Below are 18,457 nucleotides of genomic sequence, written 5' to 3'. Positions count from 1 at the left end.
CATCTCCGCCACGTCGCGGCAGCCTGAGGCCAGTCATGGCCACGCGTCTTCGTCCTCTTGGGGAGCAGAGGGAAGGGCCCGGCACATGGCGCACAGAAAACGCACGGCCACCTCTTCCCAGGCCCTCGGCTTCCAGGTCTTTCTCCTCCGTCCCTCTGCCCCCACTCAGGGCGCTGCGCAGGTGGTCGGCAGCCGGGGTCCAGCCCGGCCTCCCCTCCTCTTCTTGTAGGAGGCTGCCCCCCGGGGCTGTCCTGCCACCGAGGACACCGCGTGATCCGACGTGGTCGCGTGCTTGCTAGAACTTTCCCTCCGGGATTTTGTTCATTCAGGATTTTGTGGACCGTTCCCCAGATGGCCGTGTGCTCGGGTCTCGTGTGCACTGTTCAGTCAGGTGGGCGCGTCACTGTGACTGAGGCCCCGCCCGGTCATGCAGAGCTTTGCCGTCTCGTGCTCAGATGCCGCGAGCATCGCGGAGAAGCCTCGTGCCCGCAGCCTCGCAGTGGCCACAGCCTCGCAGCGGCCACAGCCTCACAGCGGCCGCGACCTCCGGTTTTTTCCTGACTTGGGACAACTTTCATCAAGAGATTCTGAAGACCGGTGACAGCTGGCTGGAGAGTTAGGTACGCCCCTGCTCCAGAGCAGGGGACCCCAGACTGCGTGTCTGCACCAGTCACTTAGCCTGAAGGTCTGATAGAAATCTTAAGTGACTTTAGTTGAAATGGTTAGGAACAAAGCTGATCCACGTGAATTTTAAGGATCGTGATAATCGTTCAAACGGATTTCACGTCTGAAACTGCATTTTGTTTGAAAATTGCGTTGCGCGTTGGAGGTTTCTCCGTGAGTGCCGAGCTGGCGGTGCTGGCCACGGGGCTGCCGGGGCCCCTGCGGCGAGTGTGCCCGTCCTTGGGGCGCGCGCGGCGAGGCCTGCAAGTACCCCCTCCGCTGCGCGGGGCCGGCCTGGCCGGGGACCGCCGGGCGCTTCTCGCCGGCGTGGTGGTGTGCGCGCCCCTCACGCTCGCGCCGCGGGGCTGTAACCGCCTCCAAAGGGCTGCCCACCCGTGTGACACGTGGTCTCGGAACACTCGGCGTGTCCCCATTACTCGAACGCCCAGTCGTGCGCCCGAGGACAGCGTGGCAGGCGGGAGAGGTTCACGGCGGCCGCCCTCTGTCGGTTGCTGCTTCTCCGCCCGTGTCTTACGGTGGAGCCGTCGTCTCCTCGCCCCCTTAACAGGCGAGCCCCACGCGTGGCGGCATTACCGCAGCACGGCACTGCGGTGACGGCCGCCGTGGTCGTCCCGCGGCCGTGGAAATGCAGAGTGACAGTGAACACAGGCCGCACAGACAGCACCCGGCGCAGGGAGCTCCTGACTCCAGGGCACTTGAGACTTGGCCGCTGGCCCTCGCGGGCACACGCGTCTGCTGTTTACCTGTGTTTGGTGTGCATAGTAACTGCGTCCTCGGCGTGTCCCGGTGTGGGTGGGGAGGACTCCGCGCCGGCCGGTCCCTGCGAGCACCGGCCTCGGTCCTGGAGCCTCTGCCGCTGCGTCTCCTTTGCCCCGAGTGAGTCACCGCGAAGAGGCTGCCGCGCGGGGCTTTGTTCCTTTCGCTTCGCATGTGTGCAGAGCTGTGGACGGGCAGAGTGAGTGGGGAGTGGAGAGCAGAACCAGCCGCCTCCCTGCACGGGGCACGTGCCTGCGGTGAGGTCGCTGCGGGGCGGGAGGTGGCCCCCAGCTGTGGGGAGACCCTGGGCGCCCCTCTGGGGCACGCCTGGGCGGTGTTCTCCGCCTCTGCCCCTCGCTGGGACCCGAGGAGGAGGCTCACGGAGCTCCTGGCCTTTCCAGAGGCCACACTGCCAGCCGCAAGGCCCCCGGGGCGCCCTGGGGCCGGGGCGTAGGTGGGTGCTGCTGGGCACCCTCCTCCTCGCCGGTGGTCCTGCCGGGCGCTGCTGGTCCCGGCTCAGTGGCTCAGCGGCTCAGTCTGGGTAAACAGCCGAGATGGTGTCCCCAGTGACCGGCAACACCTTGTTAACCTCATAAATGCTGGACTGTGGGGAGCGCCTGGGACGGCGTGTTTGGCGGGTGTGGAAAGCGGGGTGCAGGGCGGAGGAGCAGCCCCGTGGCCGGGGGTTCAGGGGGGCCTATGTCCTCGAGGCCCAGGCGGTCAGGAGTTGACACAGTGCCTGACAAAGGGGGTGATTACTGTGAAGTCACTAGAGTCTGAGGCGTGGAGAAGTGGGGACAGAGTCCGGGACGCCCTGGCTCCCCGGGGTCTGCTGGAGACGGAGTGAGCCCAGAGTCGCCCCGGAGGGCCTGGGGGGAACTGGCCACTCGGGCGGCAGCGGAGCACTCCGAGCCGGCGTCAGCCGAACCTGGTTTCTAATCCTGGGTCTGCCAGGCGCCCAGTGGCCCTGTGCGGTTCTCTCGCAGTGGGCAGTAGTACCCAGAGAGCAGAGCTGTTGTGGCCATTGCCCGAATAATTCCTGTACCGTCCGTAGCCGTCACTTAGCACGGCCCTGGCGCGGCCGGCCTGGCCTGTCACCTGTGTGTCGGCAGGGCCTGCATGGCCCTTCTCAGTTTCTACGTTGACCTGCCACCTCAGACCTCGGCGTTAACGAGCCCGCCCAGTGCGCTCAAAGGCTGTCAGCACCTGGCTCTGGAGGATTCCAGTGGAGTCCTCCCTGGGGCCAGGACCCGGAGGTGAGGCTGGCAGACGGGGACCCCAGTGGGCACTAGGACCTGCACACACCTGGAGGGGAGGCTGCGGACAGAGGGCGCACGAGGCGTGGGGGACCTGCGGCCTGCTCAGGCCCGGCAGCCGCGTGGACCGGGCTGTCCCGTGGGCCCCCTGCCCCTCCCATGGGGGCGCAAGGGCGGGATCGTGTTTGTCCTGGAAGCTGGGGCTCGCAGTGCGGCTCAGTGCGGCTCTTGCGGCCTGCGGGCCTGCGGGACGGCCCACAGGGCACGAGCCCCCCCCCCCCGCCCCGCTCAGGCTCCCCGCCCGCCTGCCCTCCCATGGCCATGCCTCGCTGTGTCCCTCCCGGCTTGTCAGCTCTGAGGAGGTGCGATGTGTGCTGGTCGGCTCCTCGGTCCTGGGGCGGGGCTGGCGGCGCTCAGCAGGTGTGGAGAGTAGCGCCCACTCCCCCTGGGGACGGGCGGCTCTGCCTATGGCCTCAGGGACCCTGGGGCTGGCAGGTGGGACCCTCCACTGGACGCGAGGGTGTCGGTGGGGACCAAAGGGACTTCTTTCAGACCTACGTAATCGTGACAGGTGCGTGTTTGCCGCTCACGTTTGCCCGTGTCTGACGATCGCAATTACGGCCAGGTAGGCAGGAGTAATTGATTACACCTGGCATTTCTCTCCGCCGTGTGAAAGAGGAAGTGTAGAAATGTCATGAGGAAGCGTACCTAGTCCAAGGGAAGGTGTTATTAAGCTTGTTAAACGTGACTTGCACGTCTCTGCTCTGAGGAAGCCCGCGGAAGGCTCTCAACCATCCCGCTCTGCTCTTTCGAAGTTTATTATAAATCGTTAATTTTCAGGTCCAGGGAAATGACCTAGAGATGTGACGTTCCTGTGACATTTTCTCGTGTGACACGTTCCAATTAGCTTTGTTCTCCTTTAAGAGCCGTGGCGAGCGAGACCGGGCAGTGACGGTATGCGGGTGGCCGCTCCAGGCAGAGGTGACGGGCCCTCTGGCCGGGGGTCCTGAGCTCGCCCAGCCGGACACCTGCCGCCAGGACCCCATGGGACGAGTCTGGTCAGCAGACACACGACCGGAGGGTTTGGGCAAAATTCTACACCAACCTTTATTTCAGAATAAATAAAGCCAAGATCCCAAACTTTCTAGGTTTGCTGTGTTTTTCACAAGTGACGTGAAGGCGTGGTGACGGTGACCACTGACCCGCATCCTCACGGGCGGCGGGACCGGGTCCGAGGCTGCGCCCGCCCTCCACACTGACCCGCGTCCTCACGGGCGGCGGGACCGGGTCCGAGGCTGCGCCCACCCTCCACAGCCCGGCGGGGGGTGGGGGAGCCGTGTGTGTCTCCCCCGGCGCCGGCCAGGCCCGGGGGGGCAGCGTGTGCCGTGCCAGGCAGGGCTCTGGGTGTTTCCCCGTAGCAACCCCCGGCTGTGCCCCCGCCCGCTGCTGTCGGCAGAGGGACGGTCCCCACTTTGCGGTGAGCAGGCTCCGCTTGGAAGAGCGGGCGGGGCTGGGACCCGGGGTCGGTGCCCGGTGTGTGAGGCCGCGCCGTGCGCCCTTTGGCCAGACGGTCACGGCACAGGACTGGCCGTGCGGCCTCACGCAGCGCCACAGGGGGACCCTGGGGCTTGCCCCCCCAACCCCGCGTGCGGCACACAGGCCGGCGCTGCTCCCCAGGGCCCCGCAGTCCCGTGGAGAGCAGCAGCAGGAAGGGCACAGCGGGGGGTTCCATGCGGCTGGTGCCCGTGTCGGCTGAGGGGAGCCCCAGGGCCGCGGTGGGGGCCCGAGGCTCGGAGGGGCCTGTGAGCCCGAGGCCTGCAGGCTGCCGGCCTCAGCGGGGCCAGCCTGGCTCCTGCCGTGGGAGCTCCATGGGGGGCCGGGCTCCGCGACCTGACGTGGGAGCGTCTCGGGGGGTGGCTGCTGTGGGGGGCTGGCGGCGGCAGCCAGGGTGGGCCGCAGCCTGATTTCCGTTCTAGGTGGGTCAGGGGCCGACAGCAAACAGGGCGCCTTTGGAGGAGGGCAGGGCCAGCCTGGGTCCCTTTCTAACGAGAACTCGCCTTGGGGCGAAGGTCGAGCCCGGGGGCTGTCACTCACATCAAGGGCACCTGCCGCCCCGCCCCACGGAGGCCTGAGGGAGGCCCCCGTGCGCAGCCAGGGCCAGCGTCCCTGTGGCTAAGATGCACCCAGGGGTCCCCCAGGGACCCGACTTGGATGGTCGTGGTGCGGACGTCGGCCACTGGGCAGCTTCCTGCGTGAGCCGTTTCCTGCTGCGGTGTGTTAGGGAGGCAGAGGCCCGGTGGCCCGCTGGGGCACAGCCCGCTCCCCCGGCCTCCCAGAGGGCCCACACCGCCAGGCGGGGCCGGTCCCCCCAGCTCAGCAGTTCCTGTGGCCGCTTTGGGATTAAGGACTTGGAAGGCCTTAGCCAGCAAGGTGACACTCAGGGCAATCTTCTGACGTGACGACTTGCCTTCTCTCCTGATGGCTTCTCGGGCCAGAGGCCAAGGTGTAAATTGCAGACCCGTGCCCCCTAAAAGGACCTTCCGATACTGGCCAGAGGCCCAGGGCCAGCAGAGCCCTGGGGTGCAGGATGGGTGCAGGCTTCTGCAGCCGCCCCCACCCCACAAGCCGTGCAGGGCGGTGCCGGGCTGCAGCGGGCCCTGGCTGGGTCGGGCGTTGGCCGCGGGCGTCACCTGGTGGGAAGCGGGGCTTTCGTGTCCCCTGCCAGGGAAGGTGCACCGAGCAACGCCTTCCACGTCGCCCCAGAACAGCCCGGTGACCCCGGAGGGAGACGCGGTGAGCTCAGGGCCCGGGACGTCTCAGAGCGGAACCTCCCCCCGGCTGCCCGCGTGTCCGGTGGGGCCTCTGCCCCGAGTGGCGCGTCCGTCCTCGGTCTCGGCCTGGCAGCTCAGCTCCTTCATGCGGGTCCAGTCTCGGGCTGGGGGCGCGTGGGAGGGAACGGACCGTCTCACTGCTCGCCGCTCAGCCCCGTTTTCTGCAGAACGAGGCGTGCGGCTCCCTGCAGCTCTCCCTGTGGCCCTGCCCGGGGCCATCTCAGCGCCGAGGCCTAACGGTGAAGCTGGGTGTCACGTGTGGCCCTTGAAGCCCGGGTCGCCGTGGTGGGGAGCCGGGCAGCCCTGCCCTGGCCGGGGAACGACGGCCTGGGGCCTCGCCCCGAACAGGGGGTGTCTGCCCGTCACTCTCAGGGGTCCTTCCGGCCGAGGCTGAGCCTGGGCCCACCTCGCGGCTCGGCCGACGTGAGCTGTGGCTTCGCGCTCTCTGTCGGGGCCTTCGCAGCCGTGACAGGCGGGGCGGGGCTCCGTCTGCAGCCCCGGGCCGGTGCGGGGCGGGCCAGGTGCGGGGTGGGCCCGCTGACCTGCGTCCTGGCCGAGCCCCCCGATGCCACCTGTTTACAGCAGCGCCTGCGGAAAGCCGCTTATTGGATTAGTGGGGCGCCCGCACCCCCCAGCCCAGCAGCCCCCGCGGCCCCTGCAGCAGGCCGAGGCACAGCTGTGTTTTACGCGCTGCCTCGGAGTCCTGTTTGCTCTTGAGCCGGTCTCCAAGGCCTGCGGGGTGCGGCTGGGCCGGAAGGCAGCGCCCCCGCAGTGTGCGCCCCCTCTTTCTGCTGAGCAGAGGCTCTCAGCACCCGGGGCCCGTCTGACACAGGCAGTTCGGGGCGGGGGGGGGCGTAATCCGTCCTCCTTATCCTGTGGCCGAAGGTGACCTGCGCACGCCGCCGGCCTCACTCCTGCCGACTCTCAGAAGCACTGGAACAAGCGCCCAAGATGCTGGCCAGCTACTCCACCTGCCTGTTCTCGGGCGTCTGTGCGGCCCTGGTGGCCGTGGCCGTGGCCTACTACCTGTACTGGTGAGCGTGGCAGTGCCGGGCCGGGCCGTGCTGGGGGAGGGGCTCCGCGTGCTGTGGCTCGCCCCCTTCGTCCAGCCCCGCGTGTGCACGAACCCCCCGGACGGGGGCCGGGGGGCAGGTGGGGAGCCTGTCACCTCGGGAGCACAGCACGTCTGCTCCCCGCCTCGCGAGGGCCTTTGGGGTCGCCCTGGCCTTCAGCGGACGCCGCCGTGTGTGGCACGTCCCTGAAGGGGGTCCGGAGGCCTCGTGCCCGCTCGCCTCCTGCTCGCGGCTCCCCCGGCGGGCGCCGTCGGGACCGCCACGCGGTCCGTCCCTGCGCAGAAGCCCAGCAGTGGCCGTCGGCGCAGGCCGTGGACGCGTCCGGGCCAAGGCGGGGAGCCGCTTCTGGGTTCTGGCTTCACCTCGGAAGTCCCTAAATGAGGGCCTCCGGGTGGCGGGGCCCCTCCTCCGCGCCCCCCAGCCCCGCAGACAGGCCTCGGCCGCTTTCCCGAGGGGAGGCCGCCTCCGCGGAGTGGGCAGCACCGGGGGTCAGATGCTTGCCTCAGCACGAGGGCGCTTTGATCGGGAGATGAGCCCGTGGAGTGACAGCAGCCGCGTCAGCTGCCGCCCCGGGGGGCGACCACGCGGGCCTCACTGGCTGGGGACGAGCTCGGCCACCGTCGTGGCCGGCGGGCAGCCCACCGCTGCCGCGGACCAGGCTCAGCAGCTGTCAGCTGGGCGGGCGTCCGCGCCGAAACAGCCTCGTGTTTGTCGGCCACAAGTGACTCTTTAACGCTGCTTTTAACTTTAGGGATGACTTTTTGTTTAAAAAACCCACTTTCATAATTCCGTAAATGGCGGTTATTCCGTCCCAGAAAACTCGGACGAGAGACAGAGAAGCGCAGAGCTCCCGTGTCGCCGCCTGGCCAGGCACGGCCACCGCGGCGTCCGGCTCACGTCTTGCCGGGGCGCGTGATCCCCGTCGGCCAGCCGTGGGGTGCACGCAGCGTCCCGCCTGCTTCCGAGGGCCGAGCGCGCCCGGCGGGGGGGGGTGTGCTGGCGTCGCCGGGCTCACGTCTCCGATTCTGCGGGGCTCGTCCACAGCCAACCCAGGGACAGTCCTGACGCGCTCACGCGCCCGCCCCTCCTCCTCCCCGAGCCAGCGGCTCCTTGGCGCTGACCCTCGGGCTGCGGGACGGGACTTCGGGGGTCTCGGAGCACCCCGTGCCCGATCCCCGGGCAGGATGGGGGCGCCCCCTGAGGGCCGTCGCCTCTCTTTCTCAGCCGAAGGCAGAAGCGAGCGCGGCCTTGCTTATAGGTCTAGGTCATCGGAAAAGTCATCTGTGGGATTCGAGGCCTCCTGAGGCGTCTTCGGGGTTGCGAGGGCACCACCTGACGCCACTCGCTGGTGCTCACGGTGCCACCCGGAAGCTTCTGGAACCCACGGGCTCCCGCGGCCTCTGCTGACTCAGTCTGACCCGGGGGGCCACGTGGGTGGCTCGGTCTTGGGGACTCGGGCTGGCCGCGTGGCCCTCGGTAAGCGGGTTCTGTGTTCGTCAGCCCGTGGACATGCACATGCAGAGGGCGACGTCGCCAGCTCCTTGGAGGAAGGGCCGCTGCGGGGAGGGCCCGGTCCCGCGGACGCCCCGCCCCGGGAATCCGCGTGCTCGGTGCTGCAGGGGGAGCAGACACGTCCCGCGCATTCACCACGCATCTCTCAGAGCGCCAGGGACAGGGACAGGGGGGCCCCGCAAGCCCCCTGTGCAGGGCGGGGCCGCAGCCCGCAGCTCCCGGGGACCCCCGCCTTCCCCGGGTGTCTGTCGGTTCCGGCGGGACATTTCCAGTTCCCGACCCAGGGTGCCTGTGACCACAGCGCAGGGAGAAGGGGACACATAGCGAATGGCCTCTCAGACGGCTGCTGAGGAGGAGGGCAGTCCGGGCCAGGCGGGAGCAGGCGGGAGGGCCCCGGCCAGCCAGGGGGTTAGGGCCCCGGTTCCCTGCGGCCAGGCTGGGCCCTGGCCCTGAGCCGCCAGCCCCGCCTTGCCTTTCGTCCAGCCTTTGGCAGGGGAGCCTCCCGGAGGGCGCACCGGGCCAGAGCTGCGGCCGCCGGCCCTGCCGGTGCCGCTGACGCAGCCGGGTCTGCACGTCTGCAACGGCGAGGTTGCGTGAGACCAAGCGTGAGGGGGCCCGGCAGAGGTTTCTGTGTGCGCTCCTGTCGTGGGACCAGTTCCAGTGAGTTCGTTGTCCCTGGAGATGGCACCTTGTGGACAGGGCGGTGTTAGCAGGCGGCGCGCCGGGCTCAGGGCCCCCAGAGGGGCCGGCGGGGCCGCCTCGCCCAGGGCTGAGCGTTTGGGCCTCGCGGGTGGGTCCCCGCCTCCCCGAGGGTTGCCAGCCCGCCACTGTCTCCCTTCCGCCCGGCCGGCTCAGCGCCCAGCAGGAACTTGGGCCCGGCCCCAGCGCTTCACCCACTTGGCAGAGCACGTCCCCAGGTCACTCCCGTGACCAGGCGCCCGGGGCCGCCATGCAGGCACAGGCCAGCTGTTGGGGGGGGGGGGCGTGCTGCGTGGCCTGGGCCACCCCTGCCCTGTCCCCATGTCCTGCTGGCTGCGTCCGGGGCAGGACGCCCAGCACCGGCCCTGGGACCCAGCAGCAGAGCGGGAAGGAGGGAGAAAAGGCAGGTAAGGGCCCATCCCCCCAGCCAGCTGTCCCTGCGGGGGAGTCGCTGGGGCCGGTGGCGGGGGGGAGCCCCACCCAGCTGGTCCGGTTGCTATGGGTTTCCTCCGACTCTCAGGGAAGGAATCCCTAAGCCGGCTCCCTGAAAGTGTCACAGAAAGGAATGCCCCTTCCGCAGTGTCCCAGGGTCCCCTCTGAGAGAGCTGGGGCGGCGGCGGGGCCAGCGCCCCTGAGCGGCCTAGTTAGGGACCAGCAGGGGAACAAAGGGGCTTAGTGTCAACTGGGGCCGCGGGGAGAAGTGGAAGAGATAAAGCGGAGAAAGAGAGGAAATCGGTCCACTTGACCTTCAGCAGCGCCAAGGCCCCAGCGGGAAGGCGTGGGGGGAGGGGTGTGGGGGAGGGGCCTGCGCACACCTCACAGCCCCCTGAGAGTTCCTGGTTTTTCTGGGGAAGCTGACTTCATCACGCCCCGCAGGAAGGGACGGCAGGGCTGGGCACCGCTCACCTGGGCCCCGCCACCTGCAGGCCGGCGGAGCCTCGGGTCCTGCTCCCTCCCCAGGGCCGCAGGGGGGGCAGGGAGGGGCGGGGAGGGCCCCTCGTGGCCTCTGTCTCACCAACCCTCACGACCACAATTCAAAGTAGACTTCGTAGGTCATCTCGCGTGTCCTTGAAACCACAGCCCCAGTGACAAAGTGGGGACCAAGCAGTTCAGGGCGTGGCGGGCCAGCCCGAGCGGCGTGCTGCGGCCGGGAGCCGCCGCGTCCAGCACCCCCGTCCCCCGGAGCTCTCCACGTCCAGTCTGGGTAGCCCTCTGCCCCGACGTCCCTGTCACGCTGCACCTAGCGCTGTGCGCCCTGCGTCCGGTTGTGGTTTTGGAAACTATCACTTCAGAACTCTGACGTGTTCTGAGTTCGCACCGGGCCAGAGGCCCACGCGAGAGACAGGCCGTGGAGGGCCAGGTGACCTTCCCTCTGAGCCCTGGGAGAAGACGGGCCTTTTCCCTTTTCCAAACTGCACCCAGGTGGGGGGCCGGGGCGGACGGCCCAGTGACGGGCGGGGGGGGGGGGTCTTCCAAAGCCCTGAGCGGAGGCCAAGAGCAGGGATTTAGAGCCCAGTTAGTCTGTTCCATTCTGAATCCCTCCTGTTTTTAAACTCTACATTTTAAGTGTGTGAATAACACCAGCTCTTTGATGGCAAACGTGACACATTTTAACCTTTGCAGGTGGTTTTTTCACCCTTTAAGGTTTGTTCTCGGTATAAAAAACAACGGTTAAGCACCTGCACATTCTAGCGTCTGTGTTGGAGACGTTTTTCCCGGCCTGGCCCAGGCGTCCCTCTCACGCCCTGTGCAGGGGGCTGGGGGCGCGGAGGAAAGCTCACGGTGGGGGGGGGGGCGAGTCCCCCCAACCCCGCCCCAATCCCCGGGCAGCTCTGGGACCTCACCCTTTGCCGGCCACGCGGCCTCCACCTGCTCTCGGCTGTTCCGGCAATGTCCCTGTCGGCCCAGGAGACCCAGGGCTCAGCGCCACCCCCCGCGGTACCCACCTCGCCCTCGACTTCCTATGAGCGGGTCGTCCTGCGACCTCAGACCTCTGATGGGGCCCGCGGAAGGCCAGGAACTTGTAGTCTGGCCTGATTCTTGTAGGGGTAGGTGACAGGTTGTCTGCATTCCCAGGGGAATCTGAGACTGTGATATAACTTTTTAGACTGTGAAATACGTCGTACATGTGGACAAGATCATCAACAACCAGATTACTGAATAATTATAGAACAAACACCATCCATTTCCGTAAGAGTAAAATGTCATTATCATAATTGGCAGTTCATTGCCACAAAATTTATCTAAGTCAGATTAGCTGTGACTGTTTTGTGTGCATGCATGTGTGAGTGCCTGTGCATGTGTGTGCATGTGTGCTTGTGTGCGCGTGTGTGTGCAGTGTGTGTGCGTGTGTGTTCATGCATGTGAGTAACTGAGCAGATATGTGTGAATGTGTGCATGTGCACGCATGTGCATAAGCATGTGCATTACGTGAGCGTGTGCACGTGAGTGTGCACACGGGTGCATGCGTGAGTACACGTGTGTGAGCGCACGTGTGTGTGTGCAACCAGGGTGTCCTGGTCCTCGGCCCCCGTGCTGTGCCCCCCCCCCGGCGAGCACTCTGGTGCGGAGACCTCCGTGGTGTGAGCAGCGCTGGCTGCCTCCCGCGGGCCCAGCGGCTCATCGCAGACCTGCCCTCCGCGCACGCCCCCACGGCCAACGCCGCCACCGCTGCAGCCGGCGAGACTGTGAGAACAGCCTCAGCCCCCCAAAGACGGCAGATGCCGGAGCTCGAACAATCGGGGTAGGTGGGTGTCAGCTGCCTTCTCGCCCGGTGGCCCCATGACCTCCTGTGTCCCCAGAGTGCTGTCCCATGCCCCTGCTGGCCACGCACTGTCCTTGCCCAGCACCCCCCTGCTGCTAGCGTCCGCCCCCGTCCCCCCCGCCCCCGCCGCCAGCATCCGGCAGTTTTCACGGTGGGCCAGAGCCAGGAGCAGACTCCCGGGAAACGACGGCACTTTACCCCTGTCCCTAGCCTGTGGCTCCCACTCCCTTAGACAGCAGCAGGGGAGCACCTCACCGCCTTTGGGGTGGCCTGGGCGACTCCAGGACACCCTGCTCCATGTGGCCCCTCCAGCAGCCCATCAGGCGGACGCCGCTGCCCAGAGCTGGCGTCCACCCTCCGTCAGCGGCAGCGATGCCCCACCTGTCCCCAGTGAGACCTGGAAATGGCGGTCGTCCCCTGCTTCCGGGGGCCAAGGCCACGCCCTCCTCCGGCCTGGCCTGCCGCGGGTCCCAGACCTTGAGGTTCTCGGAGGAGCCCGCTGGCCAGCGGGCCCCGCTCTCCCGCAACCTCTGAGGCGACTCGCGTGCCATGCGAGGGGTACGAGCGTGAGGAGCCGAGCTCCCGTCCGCAGTGTGTGCGGTGGACGTGCAGTGTGTGCCAGACCCACGGGAATGGCGGCAGGCACGGGGCCGCGCTCCGCTCTGCCTCCCCGGCCGCACGTCGGGCCGCCGGCCAGGGCCTCGCACGGACCCTTGGGCTTCGTGAGGCGTCGTGGCCGCCGGGGCCGCTCCGTGGCGCATCGTCCGGTGTCCTGGGCTTTGCTTTCCTGCCCGTTTTCCTGCGCGGGCCGTGGGGTCTGCCTGTCCAGTTCTGGGGTGAGGGCTGGGGGACCGTTGGTATTTCAGTTAGGGTTCAATTGCACTTATAAGTTAACCTGGAAGGAACGGTTTTGGTATCACGTATGAATTACTTTCTAACAAACCATCTCGACACGTAGCTCCGAAGCCACCGCCGTGTTACTGGCCAGCAGTGCTGGGCGCCAGCAGCCCTCAGGCTCAGCGCGGAGGTGCTGCTGGTCTCGCCTGCGGCCATTCGTGTGGCGGCAGCTGCCGGGGCCCGTCTTCCAGCAGGCGAGCCCCCGCTTCCGCACTCGGTGGCCCGGGGGTGTCAGGGAAGTTGTGCGGCCTCTGAAGGGCCAGGCTCAGGAGTCATGGGGCGTCACTCCCACCGCACCCCGTCTGGGGGGCGAACCCCGAAGCTGGGGGCCAGGGCCGGAGCTGGTGCACGTCTGGACGGGTGCCGAGGCGCGAGCGCGCGGGGGTGGCCCGTTTGTTTGTTCCTGAGTCTGTCCACCGTCCTGCTGCTGCTTTGCATGAGCCTCGTTTCTTTCTCCGGAAGTTTGCGATGGGCACTTTGTCTTTTCTGGTGCACAGGCGCACAGTGTGTCCTCCCCTGCGCCTTCTGGGTGTGTGTGTCCCCGTGGAGGTGCTCCCGCTGGGCCACACTCCCCAGCTGCCTGCCCACGTGAGGGCCATGTGCCCTCGTCTCCCTGCTCACCTGAACTCTGGCCTTGACCCCCGCTCGCTTCGGCGCGAAGCCCCTCCACTTCCGGTTCTCCCCCTCCGCCTCCCCGAGGGGACGGCAGCGGCCCAGGAAGCCCGGCCCTGACGGCGGGGACGTCCAGCGGCCCAGGCCCCCAGCGACCGCGGGGTGGTGTTCCCAGGCCCCTGGCAGCTCCCCCGGCTTCGGCACGAGGCTCCCCGGGTCGTTCCCTCGTCCGAAATGACCACCTGGGGTCAGTGGCCTGGAACTGTCAAGCCAGGAAGAAACAAACTCTGTTGTCTTCTCTCTCCTGAAGTAGTTAACTTCCGTCAGCGTCCGTCATGGAACATGACCAGAATGCTGATTTTTGCACGTTGGGTTCGTTTTACCCCTTTCCGCGTGACTGTGATCGCTCGTCGTGGGAAGTGTCCTTTTGGTTGCCGTGGCCTCTCTTGGGTCTGCAGGGTACAAACCTGCCGTCTGTGGCTAGCGATGTGCTTACTTCTCCTTTTCAGTTGTCAGACCTCGTGATGTTTCTAAAGGCTAATGAGGTCGGACTGGCACCAGACGGTTATTAGCAAAGAAGTACGTCCTGTTTTCAGCCTCGGTGAAGGATAAGGTGGTCCCCGCGAGTGACGACGCACAGTCCTGTTAAAGCGAGGCTCGGGCTCGTCCGACCTAAACCTTTAGTTGGACTCTTAAGAACACCTTCCCTGCTTTCTGGCCTTTTAAACACCACGGCGACTGTGATCGGCCCCTCCTCTCAGCTCTGCCATGGGGAGGGGGCTGGGCGGACAACAATTGCTGGATTATGCCCTCATTTGTGATGTCACGAGGGGCCCCGGCCTGCAGACCTGCTCCCTGGCCCTGCGCTTCCTCCCTCCGAGGCGGTGCCGTCTAAGGGTCGCCGGCTTCTCTGCCCCCCGTGAGCGGCTGTCAGTAGGATGTCTGCCTCCAGCATCCGCCTCCCCCCCCTTCTCACCTGCTGCTTCCGATTGGCCACGGGCCAGGAGCCCACCCAGCCGCGCTCGCCCAGGCCGTGCTCAGAGCAAGAGCAAGGAGGAGCGGGTCAAGGAGCTCGCGTCCCGTGAGTACAGCGTCCGCGTCCGAGGCGCCTGTGCTGGCTGCTCAGAAAGCATCAGGGGCTCGTTCCTGATTCTTGGCTGTGTTCGAAACAGGAAACATTGACACCTAAATTAAGATATTTTAGAACATTCGAGGTGATGCTATGTCTCTACTGTCCTTTGTTTTTAATAGTCTGTTCGTAGACTTTCGCTTCCAGCGTATCTTGGCTCAGAAACAACAAAACTGTCCACACACTGACTAAAACATGGGGTCATCCCAGTCTCCCACTGGGCAGCCAGCACAGCCCTTCATCCTGCCGCCTTGTGGTAGACCAGGTCGGCTCCGTGCGCTGCAGACAGAGGCACTCACATATGGGATGGGTAGACGGATGGATGGACAGAAGGATGGACAGGTGGGTGGGTAGTGAATGATTTCATGGTGGGGTATAGATGGCTGAGTGGATGGGTGGTTGGATGGATGGTAGTTGAGTAGGAAGATGGGTGGGCAGATGGACAGTTGAGTGGATAGATAGATGATGGATGGATGATGGATGGATGGATGATGGATGGATGATGGATGGGTGGGTGGATGATGGATGGATGGATGATGGATGGGTGGGTGGATGATGGATGGGTGGATGATGGATGAGTGGGCAGGTGGATGGGTGGATGGATGATGGATGGGTGGATGGATGGTGGATGGGTGGATAGATGATGGATGGGTGGATGATGGATGGGTGGATGGATGATGGATGGGTGGGTGGATGATGGATGGGTGGATGATGGATGATGGACGGGTGGGTGGGTGGCAGGTGGGTGATGGATGGGCAGGCAGCGGGCCAGCTGGGTGGTACGAGGGGAGAGAAGAAGGAGGGCGGGAAGGTAACGTCCATCTCTTGCTTCTCCTTCCCTTTTGGACTCCGAAGGTGGATTATTAGAATCCACGCTGACGAAAAGTTTCCCCGCACGTTCCTACCTTGTGTCTAGACCCTGGGAGCAGTGCGCCCCGTGTGTCTCGGCGTTGCCCTCGCCAGCCCCACCTGCTCAGGCTGGACTTGGTGTCGGGGAGACAGTTCGGACGAGGTGGGAGGCCGAGGGGTTTGGGACGCGGCTCGGACGGGGACGGCCCCGGCGCGGAGATCGAGAGCCGGGGCAGCAGGCCGCCCGCGGGGGCCGGCCAGCTCCCGCTGCAGCGCAGAGCGAGGCGCGTGTCCGTGCGGCCGCCCCTGGGCTGTGGCCGGTGGTGGTGCAGACTCACGTCCACTCTGCCCCGCCGGCTGTGTGACTCGGACGTTGCCGGCAGGGACAGGAGCGGCGCCAGGTGGGAGGGCTGACGTGGACCCCGCGTGTGGAGGGCTCGCCGTCCCGCACACACGGAGGGAGCCATCGACTTCTCTGCGGAGAGCGAGGAGGGCTGCCTGGCGCCCGCTGCGGACGGGGCGGGGATGGCACTCACGACTTCAGCTTCTGTTTCTGCGGAGCAGCTTCGCTGGAAAGATGGGGGTTTCCACAGAGACGAGGGGTGCCTGGGAGGACGTCTGGGGGTCAGAGCATCAGAGGGGCCAGGGAGGAGGCGAGAGGGCCCCGCTGGTGTCTGGCAACGGACGCAGAGGCACGGGGAGGGGTCCGTCCTGGGCCCCCGGGGAGCGGGGCCAAGTTCGCAGCAGGGTGCGGGAAGGGCCCGTGAGCTTCCACAGTGGTGGGATCTGGGTTTCTTTAGGAAGTGTGGCCCTTCGCTGGGGCTGCTGTGACAGCGTGCCACAGGCCAGAGGACATCGTGACAGAAGTTTAGTCCCTCCCGAGCCGGAGGCCGGAGTCCGTGGCCCAGGTGTCAAGGAGCAGCTCCTCCCGGGGCCTCGCTCCTTGACGTGCAGACAGCGTGTGCGCCCTGCGTCCTCACGTGGCCGTACCTGTGTGTGGTCTGTCCTGACCGTATAAAGACGCCCGTCATATGGGATAAGGGCCACCCCGACGGCCTAAGCTAACTCGATTACGTTCATAAAGGCCGTATTTTCACAGCAGCCACAGCCTGAGATGCTGGGGTTAAGACCTAACATATCTTTCTGGGGGACACGATTCCTGTAATGAGGTGCTGAGTCAGGTCTGGGAGCAGAGCCCGCAGGCAGGCGGGGCCCCTGCGCGGTGGTGCTGAGCTGGGCCGCGGGGCTCCCGGCTCCAGCTCTCCCGTCCCCTCCGGGTCCAGAGCAGGACCAGCGGGCAGCAGGAGCCGCAGGCTCAGAACGAGCCGCAGAAGCACCCGGAGGGACCAGGCAGCACTTCTCGGGGCGCTCAGCTGGGAGGGGGGTCTGGTTCGAGACCCCAGCCCTCCCCGCCCCACTGGGACTCTGGCTGGCTCCCTAAAGCCATGTCTGTGTGGCAGCTGGCATGGGAGTCCCCTGGGAGGCTCACCACCGTGGAAGTATTTTTAGCACAGCTGAGTCACCTGGCTCACTCCCCATCTCTGATTGGCCAGCAGCCTGTCTCTTTTGTCCCAGAGGCGGTGACAGCACCCTTATGTCCCCCTTGGGGGGGAGGAGTATGCAGCTTGTCTGCTGTCTTGAGAAGGTGGGGTCCTGGTGGCTTGTCCTGGGGCCACAGAACCCAGGAGGCAGCTGTACCGCGCCCCCCAACACCCCACAGAGCCGGGCTGTGCAGATGCCAGACTCCTGGAGCCTGTTACCTGCCGCAGGGACGGAGATGCCCACTCAGGCTTCCTCGCCCCCTGCACGAGGCGTCTGAGCACGTGAACGGCGTGGGCGGCCGGCCCGCCTTTCGGCCCTGGCGGCCCCTGGGGCAGGCAGAGAGCTGGCGTCTAGGCCTTTCTCAAGGGGACCCTCGTCTTCATGTACCAGAGGCAGGAGTCAGGAGCAGCTCGTGGCCCAGGCCTCGCTGCAGCCTCCCTGTCCCGAGCTGCGGGCCCCACGGCCTCTCGGCCCTCTGTCCTCAGTTTCCCGTCTATGACGCGTGGAGCTTTGGGGCCATAGAGCCTGTAGTGTGGAGTTTTGACATCATAATCATCAGGAAAATACACAAATTAGCACCCCTGTGTGCTGCCACCTTACGCCAGATTGGACCAAAATTAAGTTCAGCCGAGACCGTGGTCGGCTGTTGGCGGCTCCGCCTCGGAGGCGGCTTAGCTGGTCGAGGAGAGCTCGGACGGCTCGAGTCCGGGCCCGTCCCGGCTGCATGCAGAAGCCCCGCAGCACATGATTGCCGTGGAGACGAGCGACTGCTCGTGGGTGACCTGGGACCCTGGGGACAGTCCCTCACACCCTCCCCAGCACCAAACATGAGCCGTGGTGACTCGTGGCTGGTGGAGGGACTTTAGACATAAGATTGAGCAAAAACAGAGAATCGCAGAAGGCTGACATTTAAAAAGGAAGGCAGGACGAGCTCTCCCCGGGCGTCATAAAGCTTTAAGGAACAACAGTTGCCTTGGGGTGGCGGGGGGCGGGGGAGGAGCCTTGGGAGTCTGCCCGGCAGGCCCCGTAGTTTAAGTGTGGGACGCACCCTTTCACACGGGACCATGTCGCACGTTCCCTAAAACGCATGCGGCGTCGGGACGGCCGCATCTGTGTGGCTGCCGTTTGGAGCCATCGCCTGTGTCTTTGCTTTAAAGTTGTTTTAAGGGGTACACGGGCCAGCGCTCTTGGGGGCTGCTGAGTCAAGGCCTTCCTGCTCTCCTGCTCTGACGGCCCTGGAGCCTTGGGGAGAGGCTGGTGGGGAGAGGACGTGGGCTGAGTGGGGAGCAGGGCGTCTTCCTGTCACCGCCGCGTGCGGGGGAAGGCAGGCGGGCCGGCCGCAGTCTAAGGCCTGAGAGGGGAGCAGGTGTGGCCTGCTGTCACGGCCAGGTGTTGGGCTGAGAGGCGGTAAGGTCTGAGCACAGGGCCGGCACCGGGTGCACATAGGGGTGGGCAGGCGGGAGCGACCCCCGAACTGCAGCCGCTGACCTTCCTTACCCGTCGGCCCCTGTCTGCGGGAGGTCACCGGCAGGGGGCGCGTGGCCCCTGCGACGGGAGCCCGGGTGGCGGTGGCCCAGGTGCGTCACCTCCTCCTCCGCCTGCACGTTGCCATTCAGCGCACGTCCGTCACGGTGGCACTGAGGGTGACAGGGGGGCACGTGGCCCAGCGGAGACACACGGCCGAGGGCGGCCGGCGCCACACGTGGCAGCCGTGACCGCGCCTGGTCCTCACCTGCTTCTGGGCGGCGGGCGGTGAGCGTGGGTCGCCGGGACGCCGACGGTCATCACGGGGCTCCCGGCCCAGGCCAGCCCCACGCCACCGCCAGCAGCCCTCGGCAGGGCTCCCCCCGGCC

General features: G+C 66.3%; 1 protein-coding gene across 3 annotated transcripts in view; it reads left to right on the top strand.

Annotated features, from left to right (window-relative positions):
• Nucleotides 1-18,457, top strand: part of AGPAT3 (1-acylglycerol-3-phosphate O-acyltransferase 3) — a 66,258-nt gene that overhangs the window by 32,340 nt on the left and 15,461 nt on the right. The window contains exon 1 of one of the 3 annotated variants that reach the window (XM_016143499.2): nt 9,201-9,218. The exons of the other annotated variants lie outside the window; for them this stretch is intronic. The gene's annotated coding sequence lies outside the window, so the exon portion shown is untranslated. Of the gene's footprint in view, nt 1-9,200; nt 9,219-18,457 lie in introns of those variants that run through there. 3 annotated transcript variants of the gene reach the window in all.

This window comes from Rousettus aegyptiacus, unplaced genomic scaffold (genome assembly GCF_014176215.1).
Source record: "Rousettus aegyptiacus isolate mRouAeg1 unplaced genomic scaffold, mRouAeg1.p scaffold_m13_p_20, whole genome shotgun sequence".
Classification (NCBI taxonomy): Eukaryota; Metazoa; Chordata; class Mammalia; order Chiroptera; family Pteropodidae; genus Rousettus; species Rousettus aegyptiacus.
The sequence above is the reverse complement of the archived record's forward strand: the minus strand, read 5'-3'. Positions and strand labels throughout refer to the sequence as shown.